Source organism: Quercus robur, chromosome 5 (assembly GCF_932294415.1).
Source record: "Quercus robur chromosome 5, dhQueRobu3.1, whole genome shotgun sequence".
Lineage (NCBI taxonomy): Eukaryota > Viridiplantae > Streptophyta > Magnoliopsida > Fagales > Fagaceae > Quercus > Quercus robur.
Window position 1 is genome coordinate 33219032 of NC_065538.1, and position 18156 is coordinate 33237187.

At 52.2% G+C, this 18156-nt stretch overlaps 51 non-coding genes across 51 annotated transcripts; all 51 read right to left on the reverse strand.

Moving 5' to 3' along the window:
- Nucleotides 1-172: 172 nt before the first annotated feature.
- Nucleotides 173-291, reverse strand: LOC126730695 (5S ribosomal RNA). The gene has a single exon (XR_007657958.1). It is a non-coding gene; the product is annotated as a 5S ribosomal RNA (ribosomal RNA).
- A 237-nt stretch (nucleotides 292-528) lies between these two features.
- LOC126730052 (5S ribosomal RNA) lies at nucleotides 529-647 on the reverse strand. The gene has a single exon (XR_007657344.1). It is a non-coding gene; the product is annotated as a 5S ribosomal RNA (ribosomal RNA).
- A 237-nt stretch (nucleotides 648-884) lies between these two features.
- On the reverse strand, nucleotides 885-1003 carry LOC126730053 (5S ribosomal RNA). The gene has a single exon (XR_007657345.1). It is a non-coding gene; the product is annotated as a 5S ribosomal RNA (ribosomal RNA).
- A 237-nt stretch (nucleotides 1004-1240) lies between these two features.
- On the reverse strand, nucleotides 1241-1359 carry LOC126730575 (5S ribosomal RNA). The gene has a single exon (XR_007657844.1). It is a non-coding gene; the product is annotated as a 5S ribosomal RNA (ribosomal RNA).
- Nucleotides 1360-1596: 237 nt separating this feature from the next.
- Nucleotides 1597-1715, reverse strand: LOC126730797 (5S ribosomal RNA). Its single transcript, XR_007658061.1, has one exon. It is a non-coding gene; the product is annotated as a 5S ribosomal RNA (ribosomal RNA).
- A 237-nt stretch (nucleotides 1716-1952) lies between these two features.
- LOC126730577 (5S ribosomal RNA) lies at nucleotides 1953-2071 on the reverse strand. The gene has a single exon (XR_007657846.1). It is a non-coding gene; the product is annotated as a 5S ribosomal RNA (ribosomal RNA).
- Nucleotides 2072-2308: 237 nt separating this feature from the next.
- LOC126730798 (5S ribosomal RNA) lies at nucleotides 2309-2427 on the reverse strand. Its single transcript, XR_007658062.1, has one exon. It is a non-coding gene; the product is annotated as a 5S ribosomal RNA (ribosomal RNA).
- A 238-nt stretch (nucleotides 2428-2665) lies between these two features.
- LOC126730706 (5S ribosomal RNA) lies at nucleotides 2666-2784 on the reverse strand. The gene has a single exon (XR_007657968.1). It is a non-coding gene; the product is annotated as a 5S ribosomal RNA (ribosomal RNA).
- A 237-nt stretch (nucleotides 2785-3021) lies between these two features.
- Nucleotides 3022-3140, reverse strand: LOC126730697 (5S ribosomal RNA). Its single transcript, XR_007657959.1, has one exon. It is a non-coding gene; the product is annotated as a 5S ribosomal RNA (ribosomal RNA).
- Nucleotides 3141-3377: 237 nt separating this feature from the next.
- Nucleotides 3378-3496, reverse strand: LOC126730054 (5S ribosomal RNA). The gene has a single exon (XR_007657346.1). It is a non-coding gene; the product is annotated as a 5S ribosomal RNA (ribosomal RNA).
- Nucleotides 3497-3733: 237 nt separating this feature from the next.
- Nucleotides 3734-3852, reverse strand: LOC126730056 (5S ribosomal RNA). The gene has a single exon (XR_007657347.1). It is a non-coding gene; the product is annotated as a 5S ribosomal RNA (ribosomal RNA).
- A 236-nt stretch (nucleotides 3853-4088) lies between these two features.
- LOC126730634 (5S ribosomal RNA) lies at nucleotides 4089-4207 on the reverse strand. The gene has a single exon (XR_007657899.1). It is a non-coding gene; the product is annotated as a 5S ribosomal RNA (ribosomal RNA).
- A 237-nt stretch (nucleotides 4208-4444) lies between these two features.
- LOC126731278 (5S ribosomal RNA) lies at nucleotides 4445-4563 on the reverse strand. The gene has a single exon (XR_007658530.1). It is a non-coding gene; the product is annotated as a 5S ribosomal RNA (ribosomal RNA).
- Nucleotides 4564-4800: 237 nt separating this feature from the next.
- On the reverse strand, nucleotides 4801-4919 carry LOC126731706 (5S ribosomal RNA). Its single transcript, XR_007658948.1, has one exon. It is a non-coding gene; the product is annotated as a 5S ribosomal RNA (ribosomal RNA).
- A 236-nt stretch (nucleotides 4920-5155) lies between these two features.
- LOC126730636 (5S ribosomal RNA) lies at nucleotides 5156-5274 on the reverse strand. The gene has a single exon (XR_007657901.1). It is a non-coding gene; the product is annotated as a 5S ribosomal RNA (ribosomal RNA).
- Nucleotides 5275-5511: 237 nt separating this feature from the next.
- LOC126730536 (5S ribosomal RNA) lies at nucleotides 5512-5630 on the reverse strand. Its single transcript, XR_007657807.1, has one exon. It is a non-coding gene; the product is annotated as a 5S ribosomal RNA (ribosomal RNA).
- A 236-nt stretch (nucleotides 5631-5866) lies between these two features.
- On the reverse strand, nucleotides 5867-5985 carry LOC126730057 (5S ribosomal RNA). The gene has a single exon (XR_007657348.1). It is a non-coding gene; the product is annotated as a 5S ribosomal RNA (ribosomal RNA).
- A 237-nt stretch (nucleotides 5986-6222) lies between these two features.
- On the reverse strand, nucleotides 6223-6341 carry LOC126731409 (5S ribosomal RNA). The gene has a single exon (XR_007658656.1). It is a non-coding gene; the product is annotated as a 5S ribosomal RNA (ribosomal RNA).
- Nucleotides 6342-6578: 237 nt separating this feature from the next.
- Nucleotides 6579-6697, reverse strand: LOC126730058 (5S ribosomal RNA). The gene has a single exon (XR_007657349.1). It is a non-coding gene; the product is annotated as a 5S ribosomal RNA (ribosomal RNA).
- Nucleotides 6698-6934: 237 nt separating this feature from the next.
- Nucleotides 6935-7053, reverse strand: LOC126730578 (5S ribosomal RNA). Its single transcript, XR_007657847.1, has one exon. It is a non-coding gene; the product is annotated as a 5S ribosomal RNA (ribosomal RNA).
- Nucleotides 7054-7290: 237 nt separating this feature from the next.
- On the reverse strand, nucleotides 7291-7409 carry LOC126730799 (5S ribosomal RNA). Its single transcript, XR_007658063.1, has one exon. It is a non-coding gene; the product is annotated as a 5S ribosomal RNA (ribosomal RNA).
- Nucleotides 7410-7646: 237 nt separating this feature from the next.
- On the reverse strand, nucleotides 7647-7765 carry LOC126730707 (5S ribosomal RNA). The gene has a single exon (XR_007657969.1). It is a non-coding gene; the product is annotated as a 5S ribosomal RNA (ribosomal RNA).
- Nucleotides 7766-8002: 237 nt separating this feature from the next.
- On the reverse strand, nucleotides 8003-8121 carry LOC126730698 (5S ribosomal RNA). The gene has a single exon (XR_007657960.1). It is a non-coding gene; the product is annotated as a 5S ribosomal RNA (ribosomal RNA).
- A 237-nt stretch (nucleotides 8122-8358) lies between these two features.
- Nucleotides 8359-8477, reverse strand: LOC126731281 (5S ribosomal RNA). Its single transcript, XR_007658533.1, has one exon. It is a non-coding gene; the product is annotated as a 5S ribosomal RNA (ribosomal RNA).
- Nucleotides 8478-8713: 236 nt separating this feature from the next.
- On the reverse strand, nucleotides 8714-8832 carry LOC126730855 (5S ribosomal RNA). The gene has a single exon (XR_007658121.1). It is a non-coding gene; the product is annotated as a 5S ribosomal RNA (ribosomal RNA).
- Nucleotides 8833-9068: 236 nt separating this feature from the next.
- On the reverse strand, nucleotides 9069-9187 carry LOC126730059 (5S ribosomal RNA). Its single transcript, XR_007657350.1, has one exon. It is a non-coding gene; the product is annotated as a 5S ribosomal RNA (ribosomal RNA).
- A 237-nt stretch (nucleotides 9188-9424) lies between these two features.
- On the reverse strand, nucleotides 9425-9543 carry LOC126730060 (5S ribosomal RNA). Its single transcript, XR_007657351.1, has one exon. It is a non-coding gene; the product is annotated as a 5S ribosomal RNA (ribosomal RNA).
- A 236-nt stretch (nucleotides 9544-9779) lies between these two features.
- LOC126730061 (5S ribosomal RNA) lies at nucleotides 9780-9898 on the reverse strand. Its single transcript, XR_007657352.1, has one exon. It is a non-coding gene; the product is annotated as a 5S ribosomal RNA (ribosomal RNA).
- A 237-nt stretch (nucleotides 9899-10135) lies between these two features.
- Nucleotides 10136-10254, reverse strand: LOC126730063 (5S ribosomal RNA). Its single transcript, XR_007657354.1, has one exon. It is a non-coding gene; the product is annotated as a 5S ribosomal RNA (ribosomal RNA).
- Nucleotides 10255-10491: 237 nt separating this feature from the next.
- LOC126730064 (5S ribosomal RNA) lies at nucleotides 10492-10610 on the reverse strand. Its single transcript, XR_007657355.1, has one exon. It is a non-coding gene; the product is annotated as a 5S ribosomal RNA (ribosomal RNA).
- A 237-nt stretch (nucleotides 10611-10847) lies between these two features.
- LOC126731544 (5S ribosomal RNA) lies at nucleotides 10848-10966 on the reverse strand. Its single transcript, XR_007658789.1, has one exon. It is a non-coding gene; the product is annotated as a 5S ribosomal RNA (ribosomal RNA).
- Nucleotides 10967-11203: 237 nt separating this feature from the next.
- LOC126730065 (5S ribosomal RNA) lies at nucleotides 11204-11322 on the reverse strand. The gene has a single exon (XR_007657356.1). It is a non-coding gene; the product is annotated as a 5S ribosomal RNA (ribosomal RNA).
- A 237-nt stretch (nucleotides 11323-11559) lies between these two features.
- On the reverse strand, nucleotides 11560-11678 carry LOC126730066 (5S ribosomal RNA). The gene has a single exon (XR_007657357.1). It is a non-coding gene; the product is annotated as a 5S ribosomal RNA (ribosomal RNA).
- Nucleotides 11679-11915: 237 nt separating this feature from the next.
- On the reverse strand, nucleotides 11916-12034 carry LOC126730758 (5S ribosomal RNA). Its single transcript, XR_007658021.1, has one exon. It is a non-coding gene; the product is annotated as a 5S ribosomal RNA (ribosomal RNA).
- Nucleotides 12035-12271: 237 nt separating this feature from the next.
- LOC126730067 (5S ribosomal RNA) lies at nucleotides 12272-12390 on the reverse strand. Its single transcript, XR_007657358.1, has one exon. It is a non-coding gene; the product is annotated as a 5S ribosomal RNA (ribosomal RNA).
- A 237-nt stretch (nucleotides 12391-12627) lies between these two features.
- LOC126730068 (5S ribosomal RNA) lies at nucleotides 12628-12746 on the reverse strand. The gene has a single exon (XR_007657359.1). It is a non-coding gene; the product is annotated as a 5S ribosomal RNA (ribosomal RNA).
- Nucleotides 12747-12983: 237 nt separating this feature from the next.
- On the reverse strand, nucleotides 12984-13102 carry LOC126730069 (5S ribosomal RNA). The gene has a single exon (XR_007657360.1). It is a non-coding gene; the product is annotated as a 5S ribosomal RNA (ribosomal RNA).
- A 237-nt stretch (nucleotides 13103-13339) lies between these two features.
- On the reverse strand, nucleotides 13340-13458 carry LOC126730070 (5S ribosomal RNA). The gene has a single exon (XR_007657361.1). It is a non-coding gene; the product is annotated as a 5S ribosomal RNA (ribosomal RNA).
- Nucleotides 13459-13695: 237 nt separating this feature from the next.
- On the reverse strand, nucleotides 13696-13814 carry LOC126731235 (5S ribosomal RNA). The gene has a single exon (XR_007658488.1). It is a non-coding gene; the product is annotated as a 5S ribosomal RNA (ribosomal RNA).
- A 236-nt stretch (nucleotides 13815-14050) lies between these two features.
- LOC126731317 (5S ribosomal RNA) lies at nucleotides 14051-14169 on the reverse strand. Its single transcript, XR_007658567.1, has one exon. It is a non-coding gene; the product is annotated as a 5S ribosomal RNA (ribosomal RNA).
- A 238-nt stretch (nucleotides 14170-14407) lies between these two features.
- LOC126731545 (5S ribosomal RNA) lies at nucleotides 14408-14526 on the reverse strand. Its single transcript, XR_007658790.1, has one exon. It is a non-coding gene; the product is annotated as a 5S ribosomal RNA (ribosomal RNA).
- Nucleotides 14527-14763: 237 nt separating this feature from the next.
- LOC126730072 (5S ribosomal RNA) lies at nucleotides 14764-14882 on the reverse strand. The gene has a single exon (XR_007657362.1). It is a non-coding gene; the product is annotated as a 5S ribosomal RNA (ribosomal RNA).
- Nucleotides 14883-15119: 237 nt separating this feature from the next.
- On the reverse strand, nucleotides 15120-15238 carry LOC126730073 (5S ribosomal RNA). Its single transcript, XR_007657363.1, has one exon. It is a non-coding gene; the product is annotated as a 5S ribosomal RNA (ribosomal RNA).
- A 237-nt stretch (nucleotides 15239-15475) lies between these two features.
- Nucleotides 15476-15594, reverse strand: LOC126730075 (5S ribosomal RNA). Its single transcript, XR_007657365.1, has one exon. It is a non-coding gene; the product is annotated as a 5S ribosomal RNA (ribosomal RNA).
- A 238-nt stretch (nucleotides 15595-15832) lies between these two features.
- LOC126730759 (5S ribosomal RNA) lies at nucleotides 15833-15951 on the reverse strand. The gene has a single exon (XR_007658022.1). It is a non-coding gene; the product is annotated as a 5S ribosomal RNA (ribosomal RNA).
- A 237-nt stretch (nucleotides 15952-16188) lies between these two features.
- Nucleotides 16189-16307, reverse strand: LOC126731319 (5S ribosomal RNA). The gene has a single exon (XR_007658568.1). It is a non-coding gene; the product is annotated as a 5S ribosomal RNA (ribosomal RNA).
- A 239-nt stretch (nucleotides 16308-16546) lies between these two features.
- LOC126731546 (5S ribosomal RNA) lies at nucleotides 16547-16665 on the reverse strand. The gene has a single exon (XR_007658791.1). It is a non-coding gene; the product is annotated as a 5S ribosomal RNA (ribosomal RNA).
- Nucleotides 16666-16902: 237 nt separating this feature from the next.
- On the reverse strand, nucleotides 16903-17021 carry LOC126730076 (5S ribosomal RNA). The gene has a single exon (XR_007657366.1). It is a non-coding gene; the product is annotated as a 5S ribosomal RNA (ribosomal RNA).
- A 237-nt stretch (nucleotides 17022-17258) lies between these two features.
- Nucleotides 17259-17377, reverse strand: LOC126730708 (5S ribosomal RNA). The gene has a single exon (XR_007657970.1). It is a non-coding gene; the product is annotated as a 5S ribosomal RNA (ribosomal RNA).
- A 238-nt stretch (nucleotides 17378-17615) lies between these two features.
- LOC126730699 (5S ribosomal RNA) lies at nucleotides 17616-17734 on the reverse strand. The gene has a single exon (XR_007657961.1). It is a non-coding gene; the product is annotated as a 5S ribosomal RNA (ribosomal RNA).
- Nucleotides 17735-17971: 237 nt separating this feature from the next.
- Nucleotides 17972-18090, reverse strand: LOC126731282 (5S ribosomal RNA). Its single transcript, XR_007658534.1, has one exon. It is a non-coding gene; the product is annotated as a 5S ribosomal RNA (ribosomal RNA).
- Between the last annotated feature and the right edge of the window lie 66 nt (nucleotides 18091-18156).

Here is an 18156-nt window from a genome sequence, read left to right on the forward strand (position 1 = left end):
AGCTGCAGCCCGAGGGCATTTCCAGATCGCCGCCACCAAATTAGCACCCAAAACGAGTTCAGCGGCTCGTATTTTTGGCCTGGGGCAGACTAAGCCTACGAAGCGAGCGTGCTGGACCGCCGTAAACGGTAAGCCCGGCGACAAAAAAAAAAAAAATCCGAAGAAAAAGAGAGGGGTGCAACACGAGGACTTCCCAGGAGGTCACCCATCCTAGTACTACTCTCGCCCATACACGCTTAACTGCGGAGTTCTGATGGGATCCGGTGCATTAGTGTTGGTATGATCGCACCCATCAGCATAAGCGCGTTAAATCCTTATAAAGGATCCGAATGCAGCGATGCACTCTAACACCAGGGAGCTGCAGCCCGAGGGCATTTCCAGATCGCCGCCACCAAATTAGCACCCAAAACGAGTTCAGCGGCTCGTATTTTTGGCCTGGGGCAGACTAAGCCTACGAAGCGAGCGTGCTGGACCGCCGTAAACGGTAAGCCCGACGACAAAAAAAAAAAAAATCCGAAGAAAAAGAGAGGGGTGCAACACGAGGACTTCCCAGGAGGTCACCCATCCTAGTACTACTCTCGCCCAAACACGCTTAACTGCGGAGTTCTGATGGGATCCGGTGCATTAGTGTTGGTATGATCGCACCCATCAGCATAAGCGCGTTAAATCCTTATAAAGGATCCGAATGCAGCGATGCACTCTAACACCAGGGAGCTGCAGCCCGAGGGCATTTCCAGATCGCCGCCACCAAATTAGCACCCAAAACGAGTTCAGCGGCTCGTATTTTTGGCCTGGGGCAGACTAAGCCTACGAAGCGAGCGTGCTGGACCGCCGTAAACGGTAAGCCCGGCGACAAAAAAAAAAAAAATCCGAAGAAAAAGAGAGGGGTGCAACACGAGGACTTCCCAGGAGGTCACCCATCCTAGTACTACTCTCGCCCAAACACGCTTAACTGCGGAGTTCTGATGGGATCCGGTGCATTAGTGTTGGTATGATCGCACCCATCAGCATAAGCGCGTTAAATCCTTATAAAGGATCCGAATGCAGCGATGCACTCTAACACCAGGGAGCTGCAGCCCGAGGGCATTTCCAGATCGCCGCCACCAAATTAGCACCCAAAACGAGATCAGCGGCTCGTATTTTTGGCCTGGGGCAGACTAAGCCTACGAAGCGAGCGTGCTGGACCGCCATAAACGGTAAGCCCGGCGACAAAAAAAAAAAAAATCCGAAGAAAAAGAGAGGGGTGCAACACGAGGACTTCCCAGGAGGTCACCCATCCTAGTACTACTCTCGCCCAGACACGCTTAACTGCGGAGTTCTGATGGGATCCGGTGCATTAGTGTTGGTATGATCGCACCCATCAGCATAAGCGCGTTAAATCATTATAAAGGATCCGAATGAAGCGATGCACTCTAACACCAGGGAGCTGCAGCCCGAGGGCATTTCCAGATCGCCGCCACCAAATTAGCACCCAGAATGAGTTCAGCGGCTCGTATTTTTGGCCTGGGGCAGACTAAGCCTACGAAGCGAGCGTGCTGGACCGCCGTAAACAGTAAGCCCGGCGACAAAAAAAAAAAAAATCCGAAGAAAAAGAGAGGGGTGCAACACGAGTACTTCCCAAGAGGTCACCCATCCTAGTACTACTCTCGCCCAAACACGCTTAACTGCGGAGTTCTGATGGGATCCGGTGCATTAGTGTTGGTATGATCGCACCCATCAGCATAAGCGCGTTAAATCCTTATAAAGGATCCGAATGCAGCGATGCACTCTAACACCAGGGAGCTGCAGCCCGAGGGCATTTCCAGATCGCCGCCACCAAATTAGCACCCAAAACGAGTTCAGCGGCTCGTATTTTTGGCCTGGGGCAGACTAAGCCTACGAAGCGAGCGTGCTGGACCGCCATAAACGGTAAGCCCGGCGACAAAAAAAAAAAAAATCCGAAGAAAAAGAGAGGGGTGCAACACGAGGACTTCCCAGGAGGTCACCCATCCTAGTACTACTCTCGCCCAGACACGCTTAACTGCGGAGTTCTGATGGGATCCGGTGCATTAGTGTTGGTATGATCGCACCCATCAGCATAAGCGCGTTAAATCATTATAAAGGATCCGAATGAAGCGATGCACTCTAACACCAGGGAGCTGCAGCCCGAGGGCATTTCCAGATCGCCGCCACCAAATTAGCACCCAGAATGAGTTCAGCGGCTCGTATTTTTGGCCTGGGGCAGACTAAGCCTACGAAGCGAGCGTGCTGGACCGCCGTAAACAGTAAGCCCGGCGACAAAAAAAAAAAAAATCCGAAGAAAAAGAGAGGGGTGCAACACGAGTACTTCCCAAGAGGTCACCCATCCTAGTACTACTCTCGCCCAAACACGCTTAACTGCGGAGTTCTGATGGGATCCGGTGCATTAGTGTTGGTATGATCGCACCCATCAGCATAAGCGCGTTAAATCCTTATAAAGGATCCGAATGCAGCGATGCACTCTAACACCAGGGAGCTGCAGCCCGAGGGCATTTCCAGATCGCCGCCACCAAATTAGCACCCAAAACGAGATCAGCGGCTCGTATTTTTGGCCTGGGGCAGACTAAGCCTACGAAGCGAGCGTGCTGGACCGCCATAAACGGTAAGCCCGGCGACAAAAAAAAAAAAAAATCCGAAGAAAAAGAGAGGGGTGCAACACGAGGACTTCCCAGGAGGTCACCCATCCTAGTACTACTCTCGCCCAAACACGCTTAACTGCGGAGTTCTGATGAGATCCGGTGCATTAGTGTTGGTATGATCGCACCCATCAGCATAAGCGCGTTAAATCATTATAAAGGATCCGAATGAAGCGATGCACTCTAACACCAGGGAGCTGCAGCCCGAGGGCATTTCCAGATCGCCGCCACCAAATTAGCACCCAAAACGAGTTCAGCGGCTCGTATTTTTGGCCTGGGGCAGACTAAGCCTACGAAGCGAGCGTGCTGGACCGCCGTAAACGGTAAGCCCGGCGACAAAAAAAAAAAAAATCCGAAGAAAAAGAGAGGGGTGCAACACGAGGACTTCCCAGGAGGTCACCCATCCTAGTACTACTCTCGCCCATACACGCTTAACTGCGGAGTTCTGATGGGATCCGGTGCATTAGTGTTGGTATGATCGCACCCATCAGCATAAGCGCGTTAAATCCTTATAAAGGATCCGAATGCAGCGATGCACTCTAACACCAGGGAGCTGCAGCCCGAGGGCATTTCCAGATCGCCGCCACCAAATTAGCACCCAAAACGAGATCAGCGGCTCGTATTTTTGGCCTGGGGCAGACTAAGCCTACGAAGCGAGCGTGCTGGACCGCCGTAAACGGTAAGCCCGACGACAAAAAAAAAAAAAATCCGAAGAAAAAGAGAGGGGTGCAACACGAGGACTTCCCAGGAGGTCACCCATCCTAGTACTACTCTCGCCCAAACACGCTTAACTGCGGAGTTCTGATGGGATCCGGTGCATTAGTGTTGGTATGATCGCACCCATCAGCATAAGCGCGTTAAATCCTTATAAAGGATCCGAATGCAGCGATGCACTCTAACACCAGGGAGCTGCAGCCCGAGGGCATTTCCAGATCGCCGCCACCAAATTAGCACCCAAAACGAGTTCAGCGGCTCGTATTTTTGGCCTGGGGCAGACTAAGCCTACGAAGCGAGCGTGCTGGACCGCCGTAAACGGTAAGCCCGGCGACAAAAAAAAAAAAAATCCGAAGAAAAAGAGAGGGGTGCAACACGAGGACTTCCCAGGAGGTCACCCATCCTAGTACTACTCTCGCCCAAACACGCTTAACTGCGGAGTTCTGATGGGATCCGGTGCATTAGTGTTGGTATGATCGCACCCATCAGCATAAGCGCGTTAAATCCTTATAAAGGATCCGAATGCAGCGATGCACTCTAACACCAGGGAGCTGCAGCCCGAGGGCATTTCCAGATCGCCGCCACCAAATTAGCACCCAAAACGAGTTCAGTGGCTCGTATTTTTGGCCTGGGGCAGACTAAGCCTACGAAGCGAGCGTGCTGGACCGCCGTAAACGATAAGCCAGGCGACCAAAAAAAAAAAATCCGAAGAAAAAGAGAGGGGTGCAACACGAGGACTTCCCAGGAGGTCACCCATCCTAGTACTACTCTCGCCCAAACACGCTTAACTGCGGAGTTCTGATGGGATCCGGTGCATTAGTGTTGGTATGATCACACCCATCAGCATAAGCGCGTTAAATCCTTATAAAGGATCCGAATGCAGCGATGCACTCTAACACCAGGGAGCTGCAGCCCGAGGGCATTTCCAGATCGCCGCCACCAAATTAGCACCCAAAACGAGATCAGCGGCTCGTATTTTTGGCCTGGGGCAGACTAAGCCTACGAAGCGAGCGTGCTGGACCGCCGTAAACGGTAAGCCCGGCGACAAAAAAAAAAAAAATCCGAAGAAAAAGAGAGGGGTGCAACACGAGGACTTCCCAGGAGGTCACCCATCCTAGTACTACTCTCGCCCAAACACGCTTACCTGCGGAGTTCTGATGGGATCCGGTGCATTAGTGTTGGTATGATCGCACCCATCAGCATAAGCGCGTTAAATCCTTATAAAGGATCCGAATGCAGCGATGCACTCTAACACCAGGGAGCTGCAGCCCGAGGGCATTTCCAGATCGCCGCCACCAAATTAGCACCCAAAACGAGATCAGCGGCTCGTATTTTTGGCCTGGGGCAGACTAAGCCTACGAAGCGAGCGTGCTGGACCGCCGTAAACGGTAAGCCCGGCGACAAAAAAAAAAAAAATCCGAAGAAAAAGAGAGGGGTGCAACACGAGGACGTCCCTGGAGGTCACCCATCCTAGTACTACTCTCGCCCAAACACGCTTAACTGCGGAGTTCTGATGGGATCCGGTGCATTAGTGTTGGTATGATCGCACCCATCAGCATAAGCGCGTTAAATCCTTATAAAGGATCCGAATGCAGCGATGCACTCTAACACCAGGGAGCTGCAGCCCGAGGGCATTTCCAGATCGCCGCCACCAAATTAGCACCCAAAACGAGTTCAGCGGCTCGTATTTTTGGCCTGGGGCAGACTAAGCCTACGAAGCGAGCGTGCTGGACCGCCGTAAACGATAAGCCCGGCGACCAAAAAAAAAAAATCCGAAGAAAAAGAGAGGGGTGCAACACGAGGACTTCCCAGGAGGTCACCCATCCTAGTACTACTCTCGCCCAAACACGCTTAACTGCGGAGTTCTGATGGGATCCGGTGCATTAGTGTTGGTATGATCACACCCATCAGCATAAGCGCGTTAAATCCTTATAAAGGATCCGAATGCAGCGATGCACTCTAACACCAGGGAGCTGCAGCCCGAGGGCATTTCCAGATCGCCGCCACCAAATTAGCACCCAAAACGAGATCAGCGGCTCGTATTTTTGGCCTGGGGCAGACTAAGCCTACGAAGCGAGCGTGCTGGACCGCCGTAAACGGTAAGCCCGGCGACAAAAAAAAAAAAAATCCGAAGAAAAAGAGAGGGGTGCAACACGAGGACTTCCCAGGAGGTCACCCATCCTAGTACTACTCTCGCCCAAACACGCTTAACTACGGAGTTCTGATGGGATCCGGTGCATTAGTGTTGGTATGATCGCACCCATCAGCATAAGCGCGTTAAATCCTTATAAAGGATCCGAATGCAGCGATGCACTCTAACACCAGGGAGCTGCAGCCCGAGGGCATTTCCAGATCGCCGCCACCAAATTAGCACCCAAACCGAGTTCAGCGGCTCGTATTTTTGGCCTGGGGCAGACTAAGCCTACGAAGCGAGCGTGCTGGACCGCCGTAAACGGTAAGCCCGGCGACAAAAAAAAAAAAATCCGAAGAAAAAGAGAGGGGTGCAACACGAGGACTTCCCAGGAGGTCACCCATCCTAGTACTACTCTCGCCCAAACACGCTTAACTGCGGAGTTCTGATGGGATCCGGTGCATTAGTGTTGGTATGATCGCACCCATCAGCATAAGCGCGTTAAATCCTTATAAAGGATCCGAATGCAGCGATGCACTCTAACACCAGGGAGCTGCAGCCCGAGGGCATTTCCAGATCGCCACCACCAAATTAGCACCCAAAACGAGATCAGCGGCTCGTATTTTTGGCCTGGGGCAGACTAAGCCTACGAAGCGAGCGTGCTGGACCGCCGTAAACGGTAAGCCCGGCGACAAAAAAAAAAAAAATCCGAAGAAAAAGAGAGGGGTGCAACACGAGGACTTCCCAGGAGGTCACCCATCCTAGTACTACTCTCGCCTAAACACGCTTAACTGCGGAGTTCTGATGGGATCCGGTGCATTAGTGTTGGTATGATCGCACCCATCAGCATAAGCGCGTTAAATCCTTATAAAGGATCCGAATGCAGCGATGCACTCTAACACCAGGGAGCTGCAGCCCGAGGGCATTTCCAGATCGCCGCCACCAAATTAGCACCCAAAACGAGTTCAGCGGCTCGTATTTTTGGCCTGGGGCAGACTAAGCCTACGAAGCGAGCGTGCTGGACCGCCGTAAACGGTAAGCCCGGCAACAAAAAAAAAAAAAATCCGAAGAAAAAGAGAGGGGTGCAACACGAGGACTTCCCAGGAGGTCACCCATCCTAGTACTACTCTCGCCCAAACACGCTTAACTGCGGAGTTCTGATGGGATCCGGTGCATTAGTGTTGGTATGATCGCACCCATCAGCATAAGCGCGTTAAATCCTTATAAAGGATCCGAATGCAGCGATGCACTCTAACACCAGGGAGCTGCAGCCCGAGGGCATTTCCAGATCGCCGCCACCAAATTAGCACCCAAAACGAGATCAGCGGCTCGTATTTTTGGCCTGGGGCAGACTAAGCCTACGAAGCGAGCGTGCTGGACCGCCATAAACGGTAAGCCCGGCGACAAAAAAAAAAAAAATCCGAAGAAAAAGAGAGGGGTGCAACACGAGGACTTCCCAGGAGGTCACCCATCCTAGTACTACTCTCGCCCAGACACGCTTAACTGCGGAGTTCTGATGGGATCCGGTGCATTAGTGTTGGTATGATCGCACCCATCAGCATAAGCGCGTTAAATCATTATAAAGGATCCGAATGAAGCGATGCACTCTAACACCAGGGAGCTGCAGCCCGAGGGCATTTCCAGATCGCCGCCACCAAATTAGCACCCAGAATGAGTTCAGCGGCTCGTATTTTTGGCCTGGGGCAGACTAAGCCTACGAAGCGAGCGTGCTGGACCGCCGTAAACGGTAAGCCCGGCGACAAAAAAAAAAAAAATCCGAAGAAAAAGAGAGGGGTGCAACACGAGTACTTCCCAAGAGGTCACCCATCCTAGTACTACTCTCGCCCAAACACGCTTAACTGCGGAGTTCTGATGGGATCCGGTGCATTAGTGTTGGTATGATCGCACCCATCAGCATAAGCGCGTTAAATCCTTATAAAGGATCCGAATGCAGCGATGCACTCTAACACCAGGGAGCTGCAGCCCGAGGGCATTTCCAGATCGCCGCCACCAAATTAGCACCCAAAACGAGATCAGCGGCTCGTATTTTTGGCCTGGGGCAGACTAAGCCTACGAAGCGAGCGTGCTGGACCGCCATAAACGGTAAGCCCGGCGACAAAAAAAAAAAAAATCCGAAGAAAAAGAGAGGGGTGCAACACGAGGACTTCCCAGGAGGTCACCCATCCTAGTACTACTCTCGCCCAAACACGCTTAACTGCGGAGTTCTGATGAGATCCGGTGCATTAGTGTTGGTATGATCGCACCCATCAGCATAAGCGCGTTAAATCATTATAAAGGATCCGAATGAAGCGATGCACTCTAACACCAGGGAGCTGCAGCCCGAGGGCATTTCCAGATCGCCGCCACCAAATTAGCACCCAAAACGAGTTCAGCGGCTCGTATTTTTGGCCTGGGGCAGACTAAGCCTACGAAGCGAGCGTGCTGGACCGCCGTAAACGGTAAGCCCGGCGACAAAAAAAAAAAAAATCCGAAGAAAAAGAGAGGGGTGCAACACGAGGACTTCCCAGGAGGTCACCCATCCTAGTACTACTCTCGCCCATACACGCTTAACTGCGGAGTTCTGATGGGATCCGGTGCATTAGTGTTGGTATGATCGCACCCATCAGCATAAGCGCGTTAAATCCTTATAAAGGATCCGAATGCAGCGATGCACTCTAACACCAGGGAGCTGCAGCCCGAGGGCATTTCCAGATCGCCGCCACCAAATTAGCACCCAAAACGAGATCAGCGGCTCGTATTTTTGGCCTGGGGCAGACTAAGCCTACGAAGCGAGCGTGCTGGACCGCCGTAAACGGTAAGCCCGGCGACAAAAAAAAAAAAAATCCGAAGAAAAAGAGAGGGGTGCAACACGAGGACTTCCCAGGAGGTCACCCATCCTAGTACTACTCTCGCCCAAACACGGTTAACTGCGGAGTTCTGATGGGATCCGGTGCATTAGTGTTGGTATGATCGCACCCATCAGCATAAGCGCGTTAAATCCTTATAAAGGATCCGAATGCAGCGATGCACTCTAACACCAGGGAGCTGCAGCCCGAGGGCATTTCCAGATCGCCGCCACCAAATTAGCACCCAAAACGAGTTCAGCGGCTCGTATTTTTGGCCTGGGGCAGACTAAGCCTACGAAGCGAGCGTGCTGGACCGCCGTAAACGGTAAGCCCGGCGACAAAAAAAAAAAAATCCGAAGAAAAAGAGAGGGGTGCAACACGAGGACTTCCCAGGAGGGCACCCATCCTAGTACTACTCTCGCCCAAACACGCTTAACTGCGGAGTTCTGATGGGATCCGGTGCATTAGTGTTGGTATGATCGCACCCATCAGCATAAGCGCGTTAAATCCTTATAAAGGATCCGAATGCAGCGATGCACTCTAACACCAGGGAGCTGCAGCCCGAGGGCATTTCCAGATCGCCGCCACCAAATTAGCACCCAAAACGAGTTCAGCGGCTCGTATTTTTGGCCTGGGGCAGACTAAGCCTACGAAGCGAGCGTGCTGGACCGCCGTAAACGATAAGCCCGGCGACCAAAAAAAAAATATCCGAAGAAAAAGAGAGGGGTGCAACACGAGGACTTCCCAGGAGGTCACCCATCCTAGTACTACTCTCGCCCAAACACGCTTAACTGCGGAGTTCTGATGGGATCCGGTGCATTAGTGTTGGTATGATCGCACCCATCAGCATAAGCGCGTTAAATCCTTATAAAGGATCCGAATGCAGCGATGCACTCTAACACCAGGGAGCTGCAGCCCGAGGGCATTTCCAGATCGCCGCCACCAAATTAGCACCCAAAACGAGATCAGCGGCTCGTATTTTTGGCCTGGGGCAGACTAAGCCTTCGAAGCGAGCGTGCTGGACCGCCGTAAACGGTAAGCCCGGCGACAAAAAAAAAAAAAATCCGAAGAAAAAGAGAGGGGTGCAACACGAGGACTTCCCAGGAGGTCACCCATCCTAGTACTACTCTCGCCCAAACACGCTTAACTGCGGAGTTCTGATGGGATCCGGTGCATTAGTGTTGGTATGATCGCACCCATCAGCATAAGCGCGTTAAATCCTTATAAAGGATCCGAATGCAGCGATGCACTCTAACACCAGGGAGCTGCAGCCCGAGGGCATTTCCAGATCGCCGCCACCAAATTAGCACCCAAAACGAGTTCAGCGGCTCGTATTTTTGGCCTGGGGCAGACTAAGCCTACGAAGCGAGCGTGCTGGACCGCCATAAACGGTAAGCCCGGCGACAAAAAAAAAAAAATCCGAAGAAAAAGAGAGGGGTGCAACACGAGGACTTCCCAGGAGGTCACCCATCCTAGTACTACTCTCGCCCAAACACGCTTAACTGCGGAGTTCTGATGGGATCCGGTGCATTAGTGTTGGTATGATCGCACCCATCAGCATAAGCGCGTTAAATCCTTATATAGGATCCGAATGCAGCGATGCACTCTAACACCAGGGAGCTGCAGCCCGAGGGCATTTCCAGATCGCCACCACCAAATTAGCACCCAAAACGAGATCAGCGGCTCGTATTTTTGGCCTGGGGCAGACTAAGCCTACGAAGCGAGCGTGCTGGACCGCCGTAAACGGTAAGCCCGGCGACAAAAAAAAAAAAAATCCGAAGAAAAAGAGAGGGGTGCAACACGAGGACTTCCCAGGAGGTCACCCATCCTAGTACTACTCTCGCCCAAACACGCTTAACTGCGGAGTTCTGATGGGATCCGGTGCATTAGTGTTGGTATGATCGCACCCATCAGCATAAGCGCGTTAAATCCTTATAAAGGATCCGAATGCAGCGATGCACTCTAACACCAGGGAGCTGCAGCCCGAGGGCATTTCCAGATCGCCGCCACCAAATTAGCACCCAAAACGAGTTCAGCGGCTCGTATTTTTGGCCTGGGGCAGACTAAGCCTACGAAGCGAGCGTGCTGGACCGCCGTAAACGGTAAGCCCGGCAACAAAAAAAAAAAAAATCCGAAGAAAAAGAGAGGGGTGCAACACGAGGACTTCCCAGGAGGTCACCCATCCTAGTACTACTCTCGCCCAAACACGCTTAACTGCGGAGTTCTGATGGGATCCGGTGCATTAGTGTTGGTATGATCGCACCCATCAGCATAAGCGCGTTAAATCCTTATAAAGGATCCGAATGCAGCGATGCACTCTAACACCAGGGAGCTGCAGCCCGAGGGCATTTCCAGATCGCCGCCACCAAATTAGCACCCAAAACGAGATCAGCGGCTCGTATTTTTGGCCTGGGGCAGACTAAGCCTACGAAGCGAGCGTGCTGGACCGCCATAAACGGTAAGCCCGGCGACAAAAAAAAAAAAAATCCGAAGAAAAAGAGAGGGGTGCAACACGAGGACTTCCCAGGAGGTCACCCATCCTAGTACTACTCTCGCCAAAACACGCTTAACTGCGGAGTTCTGATGGGATCCGGTGCATTAGTGTTGGTATGATCGCACCCATCAGCATAAGCGCGTTAAATCATTATAAAGGATCCGAATGAAGCGATGCACTCTAACACCAGGGAGCTGCAGCCCGAGGGCATTTCCAGATCGCCGCCACCAAATTAGCACCCAAAACGAGTTCAGCGGCTCGTATTTTTGGCCTGGGGCAGACTAAGCCTACGAAGCGAGCGTGCTGGACCGCCGTAAACGGTAAGCCCGGCGACAAAAAAAAAAAAAATCCGAAGAAAAAGAGAGGGGTGCAACACGAGGACTTCCCAGGAGGTCACCCATCCTAGTACTACTCTCGCCCAAACACGCTTAACTGCGGAGTTCTGATGGGATCCGGTGCATTAGTGTTGGTATGATCGCACCCATCAGCATAAGCGCGTTAAATCCTTATAAAGGATCCGAATGCAGCGATGCACTCTAACACCAGGGAGCTGCAGCCCGAGGGCATTTCCAGATCGCCGCCACCAAATTAGCACCCAAAACGAGATCAGCGGCTCGTATTTTTGGCCTGGGGCAGACTAAGCCTACGAAGCGAGCGTGCTGGACCGCCATAAACGGTAAGCCCGGCGACAAAAAAAAAAAAAATCCGAAGAAAAAGAGAGGGGTGCAACACGAGGACTTCCCAGGAGGTCACCCATCCTAGTACTACTCTCGCCCAAACACGCTTAACTGCGGAGTTCTGATGGGATCCGGTGCATTAGTGTTGGTATGATCGCACCCATCAGCATAAGCGCGTTAAATCCTTATAAAGGATCCGAATGCAGCGATGCACTCTAACACCAGGGAGCTGCAGCCCGAGGGCATTTCCAGATCGCCGCCACCAAATTAGCACCCAAAACGAGATCAGCGGCTCGTATTTTTGGCCTGGGGCAGACTAAGCCTACGAAGCGAGCGTGCTGGACCGCCGTAAACGGTAAGCCCGGCGACAAAAAAAAAAAAAATCCGAAGAAAAAGAGAGGGGTGCAACACGAGGACTTCCCTGGAGGTCACCCATCCTAGTACTACTCTCGCCCAAACACGCTTAACTGCGGAGTTCTGATGGGATCCGGTGCATTAGTGTTGGTATGATCGCACCCATCAGCATAAGCGCGTTAAATCCTTATAAAGGATCCGAATGCAGCGATGCACTCTAACACCAGGGAGCTGCAGCCCGAGGGCATTTCCAGATCGCCGCCACCAAATTAGCACCCAAAACGAGATCAGGGGCTCGTATTTTTGGCCTGGGGCAGACTAAGCCTACGAAGCGAGCGTGCTGGACCGCCGTAAACGGTAAGCCCGGCGACAAAAAAAAAAAAAATCCGAAGAAAAAGAGAGGGGTGCAACACGAGGACTTCCCAGGAGGTCACCCATCCTAGTACTACTCTCGCCCAAACACGCTTAACTGCGGAGTTCTGATGGGATCCGGTGCATTAGTGTTGGTATGATCGCACCCATCAGCATAAGCGCGTTAAATCATTATAAAGGATCCGAATGAAGCGATGCACTCTAACACCAGGGAGCTGCAGCCCGAGGGCATTTCCAGATCGCCGCCACCAAATTAGCACCCAAAACGAGTTCAGCGGCTCGTATTTTTGGCCTGGGGCAGACTAAGCCTACGAAGCGAGCGTGCTGGACCGCCGTAAACGGTAAGCCCGGCGACAAAAAAAAAAAAAATCCGAAGAAAAAGAGAGGGGTGCAACACGAGGACTTCCCAGGAGGTCACCCATCCTAGTACTACTCTCGCCCAAACACGCTTAACTGCGGAGTTCTGATGGGATCCGGTGCATTAGTGTTGGTATGATCGCACCCATCAGCATAAGCGCGTTAAATCCTTATAAAGGATCCGAATGCAGCGATGCACTCTAACACCAGGGAGCTGCAGCCCGAGGGCATTTCCAGATCGCCGCCACCAAATTAGCACCCAAAACGAGATCAGCGGCTCGTATTTTTGGCCTGGGGCAGACTAAGCCTACGAAGCGAGCGTGCTGGACCGCCGTAAACGGTAAGCCCGGCGACAAAAAAAAAAAAAATCCGAAGAAAAAGAGAGGGGTGCAACACGAGGACTTCCCAGGAGGTCACCCATCCTAGTACTACTCTCGCCCAAACACGCTTAACTGCGGAGTTCTGATGGGATCCGGTGCATTAGTGTTGGTATGATCGCACCCATCAGCATAAGCGCGTTAAATCCTTATAAAGGATCCGAATGCAGCGATGCACTCTAACACCAGGGAGCTGCAGCCCGAGGGCATTTCCAGATCGCCGCCACCAAATTAGCACCCAAAACGAGTTCAGCGGCTCGTATTTTTGGCCTGGGGCAGACTAAGCCTACGAAGCGAGCGTGCTGGACCGCCGTAAACGGTAAGCCCGGCGACAAAAAAAAAAAAAATCCGAAGAAAAAGAGAGGGGTGCAACACGAGGACTTCCCAGGAGGTCACCCATCCTAGTACTACTCTCGCCCAAACACGCTTAACTGCGGAGTTCTGATGGGATCCGGTGCATTAGTGTTGGTATGATCGCACCCATCAGCATAAGCGCGTTAAATCCTTATAAAGGATCCGAATGCAGCGATGCACTCTAACACCAGGGAGCTGCAGCCCGAGGGCATTTCCAGATCGCCGCCACCAAATTAGCACCCAAAACGAGATCAGCGGCTCGTATTTTTGGCCTGGGGCAGACTAAGCCTACGAAGCGAGCGTGCTGGACCGCCGTAAACGGTAAGCCCGGCGACAAAAAAAAAAAAAATCCGAAGAAAAAGAGAGGGGTGCAACACGAGGACTTCCAAGGAGGTCACCCATCCTAGTACTACTCTCGCCCAAACACGCTTAACTGCGGAGTTCTGATGGGATCCGGTGCATTAGTGTTGGTATGATCGCACCCATCAGCATAAGCGCGTTAAATCCTTATAAAGGATCCGAATTCAGCGATGCACTCTAACACCAGGGAGCTGCAGCCCGAGGGCATTTCCAGATCGCCGCCACCAAATTAGCACCCAAAACGAGATCAGCGGCTCGTATTTTTGGCCTGGGGCAGACTAAGCCTACGAAGCGAGCGTGCTGGACCGCCGTAAACGGTAAGCCCGGCGACAAAAAAAAAAAAATCCGAAGAAAAAGAGAGGGGTGCAACACGAGGACTTCCCAGGAGGTCACCCATCCTAGTACTACTCTCGCCCAAACGCGCTTAACTGCGGAGTTCTGATGGGATCCGGTGCATTAGTGTTGGTATGATCGCACCCATCAGCATAAGCGCGTTAAATCCTTATAAAGGATCCGAATGCAGCGATGCACTCTAACACCAGGGAGCTGCAGCCCGAGGGCATTTCCAGATCGCCGCCACCAAATTAGCACCCAAAACGAGATCAGCGGCTCGTATTTTTGGCCTGGGGCAGACTAAGCCTACGAAGCGAGCGTGCTGGACCGCCATAAACGGTAAGCCCGGCGACAAAAAAAAAAAAAAATCCGAAGAAAAAGAGAGGGGTGCAACACGAGGACTTCCCAGGAGGTCACCCATCCTAGTACTACTCTCGCCAAAACACGCTTAACTGCGGAGTTCTGATGGGATCCGGTGCATTAGTGTTGGTATGATCGCACCCATCAGCATAAGCGCGTTAAATCATTATAAAGGATCCGAATGAAGCGATGCACTCTAACACCAGGGAGCTGCAGCCCGAGGGCATTTCCAGATCGCCGCCACCAAATTAGCACCCAAAACGAGTTCAGCGGCTCGTATTTTTGGCCTGGGGCAGACTAAGCCTACGAAGCGAGCGTGCTGGACCGCCGTAAACGGTAAGCCCGGCGACAAAAAAAAAAAAAATCCGAAGAAAAAGAGAGGGGTGCAACACGAGGACTTCCCAGGAGGTCACCCATCCTAGTACTACTCTCGCCCAAACACGCTTAACTGCGGAGTTCTGATGGGATCCGGTGCATTAGTGTTGGTATGATCGCACCCATCAGCATAAGCGCGTTAAATCCTTATAAAGGATCCGAATGCAGCGATGCACTCTAACACCAGGGAGCTGCAGCCCGAGGGCATTTCCAGATCGCCGCCACCAAATTAGCACCCAAAACGAGATCAGCGGCTCGTATTTTTGGCCTGGGGCAGACTAAGCCTACGAAGCGAGCGTGCTGGACCGCCATAAACGGTAAGCCCGGCGACAAAAAAAAAAAAAATCCGAAGAAAAAGAGAGGGGTGCAACACGAGGACTTCCCAGGAGGTCACCCATCCTAGTACTACTCTCGCCCAAACACGCTTAACTGCGGAGTTCTGATGGGATCCGGTGCATTAGTGTTGGTATGATCGCACCCATCAGCATAAGCGCGTTAAATCATTATAAAGGATCCGAATGAAGCGATGCACTCTAACACCAGGGAGCTGCAGCCCGAGGGCATTTCAAGATCGCCGCCACCAAATTAGCACCCAAAACGAGTTCAGCGGCTCGTATTTTTGGCCTGGGGCAGACTAAGCCTACGAAGCGAGCGTGCTGGACCGCCGTAAACGGTAAGCCCGGCGACAAAAAAAAAAAAAATCCGAAGAAAAAGAGAGGGGTGCAACACGAGGACTTCCCAGGAGGTCACCCATCCTAGTACTACTCTCGCCCAAACACGCTTAACTGCGGAGTTCTGATGGGATCCGGTGCATTAGTGTTGGTATGATCGCACCCATCAGCATAAGCGCGTTAAATCCTTATAAAGGATCCGAATGCAGCGATGCACTCTAACACCAGGGAGCTGCAGCCCGAGGGCATTTCCAGATCGCCGCCACCAAATTAGCACCCAAAACGAGATCAGCGGCTCGTATTTTTGGCCTGGGGCAGACTAAGCCTACGAAGCGAGCGTGCTGGACCGCCGTAAACGGTAAGCCCGGCGACAAAAAAAAAAAAAAATCCGAAGAAAAAGAGAGGGGTGCAACACGAGGACTTCCCTGGAGGTCACCCATCCTAGTACTACTCTCGCCCAAACACGCTTAACTGCGGAGTTCTGATGGGATCCGGTGCATTAGTGTTGGTATGATCGCACCCATCAGCATAAGCGCGTTAAATCCTTATAAAGGATCCGAATGCAGCGATGCACTCTAACACCAGGGAGCTGCAGCCCGAGGGCATTTCCAGATCGCCGCCACCAAATTAGCACCCAAAACGAGATCAGCGGCTCGTATTTTTGGCCTGGGGCAGACTAAGCCTACGAAGCGAGCGTGCTGGACCGCCGTAAACGGTAAGCCCGGCGACAAAAAAAAAAAAAATCCGAAGAAAAAGAGAGGGGTGCAACACGAGGACTTCCCAGGAGGTCACCCATCCTAGTACTACTCTCGCCCAAACGCGCTTAACTGCGGAGTTCTGATGGGATCCGGTGCATTAGTGTTGGTATGATCGCACCCATCAGCATAAGCGCGTTAAATCCTTATAAAGGATCCGAATGCAGCGATGCACTCTAACACCAGGGAGCTGCAGCCCGAGGGCATTTCCAGATCGCCGCCACCAAATTAGCACCCAAAACGAGATCAGCGGCTCGTATTTTTGGCCTGGGGCAGACTAAGCCTACGAAGCGAGCGTGCTGGACCGCCATAAACGGTAAGCCCGGCGACAAAAAAAAAAAAAAAATCCGAAGAAAAAGAGAGGGGTGCAACACGAGGACTTCCCAGGAGGTCACCCATCCTAGTACTACTCTCGCCAAAACACGCTTAACTGCGGAGTTCTGATGGGATCCGGTGCATTAGTGTTGGTATGATCGCACCCATCAGCATAAGCGCGTTAAATCATTATAAAGGATCCGAATGAAGCGATGCACTCTAACACCAGGGAGCTGCAGCCCGAGGGCATTTCCAGATCGCCGCCACCAAATTAGCACCCAAAACGAGTTCAGCGGCTCGTATTTTTGGCCTGGGGCAGACTAAGCCTACGAAGCGAGCGTGCTGGACCGCCGTAAACGGTAAGCCCGGCGACAAAAAAAAAAAAAATCCGAAGAAAAAGAGAGGGGTGCAACACGAGGACTTCCCAGGAGGTCACCCATCCTAGTACTACTCTCGCCCAAACACGCTTAACTGCGGAGTTCTGATGGGATCCGGTGCATTAGTGTTGGTATGATCGCACCCATCAGCATAAGCGCGTTAAATCCTTATAAAGGATCCGAATGCAGCGATGCACTCTAACACCAGGGAGCTGCAGCCCGAGGGCATTTCCAGATCGCCGCCACCAAATTAGCACCCAAAACGAGATCAGCGGCTCGTATTTTTGGCCTGGGGCAGACTAAGCCTACGAAGCGAGCGTGCTGGACCGCCATAAACGGTAAGCCCGGCGACAAAAAAAAAAATAATCCGAAGAAAAAGAGAGGGGTGCAACACGAGGACTTCCCAGGAGGTCACCCATCCTAGTACTACTCTCGCCCAAACACGCTTAACTGCGGAGTTCTGATGAGATCCGGTGCATTAGTGTTGGTATGATCGCACCCATCAGCATAAGCGCGTTAAATCATTATAAAGGATCCGAATGAAGCGATGCACTCTAACACCAGGGAGCTGCAGCCCGAGGGCATTTCCAGATCGCCGCCACCAAATTAGCACCCAAAACGAGTTCAGCGGCTCGTATTTTTGGCCTGGGGCAGACTAAGCCTACGAAGCGAGCGTGCTGGACCGCCGTAAACGGTAAGCCCGGCGACAAAAAAAAAAAAAAATCCGAAGAAAAAGAGAGGGGTGCAACACGAGGACTTCCCAGGAGGTCACCCATCCTAGTACTACTCTCGCCCATACACGCTTAACTGCGGAGTTCTGATGGGATCCGGTGCATTAGTGTTGGTATGATCGCACCCATCAGCATAAGCGCGTTAAATCCTTATAAAGGATCCGAATGCAGCGATGCACTCTAACACCAGGGAGCTGCAGCCCGAGGGAATTTCCAGATCGCCGCCACCAAATTAGCACCCAAAACGAGATCAGCGGCTCGTATTTTTGGCCTGGGGCAGACTAAGCCTACGAAGCGAGCGTGCTGGACCGCCGTAAACGGTAAGCCCGGCGACAAAAAAAAAAAAAATCCGAAGAAAAAGAGAGGGGTGCAACACGAGGACTTCCCAGGAGGTCACCCATCCTAGTACTACTCTCGCCCAAACACGGTTAACTGCGGAGTTCTGATGGGATCCGGTGCATTAGTGTTGGTATGATCGCACCCATCAGCATAAGCGCGTTAAATCCTTATAAAGGATCCGAATGCAGCGATGCACTCTAACACCAGGGA